The 1874-nt window shown below is 35.7% G+C and overlaps 1 non-coding gene across 1 annotated transcript; it reads left to right on the plus strand.

The window, feature by feature from the left end:
* Positions 1–394: 394 nt before the first annotated feature.
* LOC131250416 (small nucleolar RNA R71) lies at positions 395–501 on the plus strand. The gene has a single exon (XR_009173341.1). It is a non-coding gene; the product is annotated as a small nucleolar RNA R71 (small nucleolar RNA).
* The last annotated feature ends 1373 nt before the right edge of the window (positions 502–1874 follow it).

The following is a 1874-nucleotide window of genomic DNA, read 5'->3' on the forward strand; positions in this document are numbered from 1 at the left end:
TTCGTTCAATATTTATTGAAAAGCAAGTATTATTGGACAAGTCTCAGTTGTATGAACGTTAAAGCACAAATACCACAGATAACTTCCTTAAACTTATCCTTCTTAAGTTCCATGGCCTCGAGTTTCCTTGTGAGACTGGCCACTTTAGCATTTACATCATCTTCTTTTTTCAAAAGATATATTCCGCACTTCTCTTTTGATTGAGTAGGCTTAGAAGTGGTGCTAGGTTTTGGAGAGATGTCTCATGATTGTGTGTTTTCAGAAAGCTTGTTAAAATAATCCCACATCATCGACATCTTTGTTCATGAATTCCCCATTGCACATTGTCTCGACTATTTGGCGCATGGAAGATGTCAGTCCATCGTAGAAGAAACTTGTTATGTGCCACGTTTCAAAATCGTGTTGTGGGCATGAACTGACAAGATCCTTGAACCGCTCCCAACATTGTAAAAATATTTCATCTTCCTTTTAGGCGAAGTTCATGATTGACTTTATGAGGGTGTTAGTTTTATGATATAGAAAAAATTTCTTAATGAACTCCCTTGTCATGTTGTTCCATCTGCCAATCGATTGTGGATGTAGTGAGTGCAACCACATCTTAGCCTTTTCTTTTAAGGATAAGGGAAAAAGTTTCAGCTTAATCATGTCTTCAGACATATTAGGAAAGTATAAAGTGGCCATGATCTCATCAAACTCTTTCAAGTATAAATATGAATTTTCATATTCAAGTCCATAGAATTTTGGAAAGAGTTGGATCACCCTTGGCTTGATATCCATATTTCCTGATATCCATATTTCCTGTATTTTTTGAAAAAACCATGCACGAGGGTGTGCTCACCCCCGCCGGTGGTAAATAATCTTGTAGAGTACGAGGCGGGGGTGCATGATGCACCTCATTCTCATCCTGAGCTTCCTCAACTGGAGGTTGAGGTTGATTAGCAGTCATAACTTCCACTGACTTAGAGAATCTCAAGTGGTGTCTAATCCAGTGATGGATAGGCAACCCTTCGACTAATCCTCCTTCACTCAAGAGACGTAGAGTGTTGTCACAGACCCATTTGGGCATGAAATACTCTCAGCCCTCAAGTTCAGAATCCAACCTAACCTTAATAAGAAAGAAAACAAAAAGCAATAAGAAATCTAGAAAAGAAAAGGAGAGAATTAGAAAGAGGTTACCAAATTGGAGATCTCTATGTTAGGATCCTACAAAACAGAAAAAAAAATAGTTTCTAAAAACAACGTAGAAAAATTTCTAACCTATAAATAAAATAGAAAATAAACCCTAACCTTAACCAAATTCTAATACTAATTAAATTCAGAAAAACACAGCTATTAATCCCCGACAACGGCACCAAAAAACTTGTTCACAACCCCAAGTGTAAGGTTGTGATATAGTAATAATCTCGGTAAGACCGTGATCGAATCCACATGGACTAATCTTATGTGTATTTTGAAAATGACTAAGAGTAGAACTAAAAAAAGATGTAATTAGAAATCTAGAATAAAATGAATAATTATGAATATTGTTTAAACTATCAATTAAAAGTTAGAATTGGGGTGCCAAGGATCCACTTTTAGTAATCAAGATGTTTCTTTACTTGATTTAAGAATCATAATTGGAATTGAAGTCCTATCCTATCCAATTGGAAGATGAGATAATCAAATCTTTGAACTTTTCATAGATTTACCCATGCATAAGAGAGGATTGTGATGATTGGAAGGGATTTCATCACCCGAGCATGGCCAGGAGACGATGGTGGACAATAAGATGTACCAATCTCACAATCTCAAAACAGAAAAACAAGATATTCAAAGCTATCATAGATCTATTATAATTTGAGTCACAGCAAACCATTATAAACTAAAAATATTCC

Source organism: Magnolia sinica, chromosome 6 (genome assembly GCF_029962835.1).
Source record: "Magnolia sinica isolate HGM2019 chromosome 6, MsV1, whole genome shotgun sequence".
Classification (NCBI taxonomy): Eukaryota; Viridiplantae; Streptophyta; class Magnoliopsida; order Magnoliales; family Magnoliaceae; genus Magnolia; species Magnolia sinica.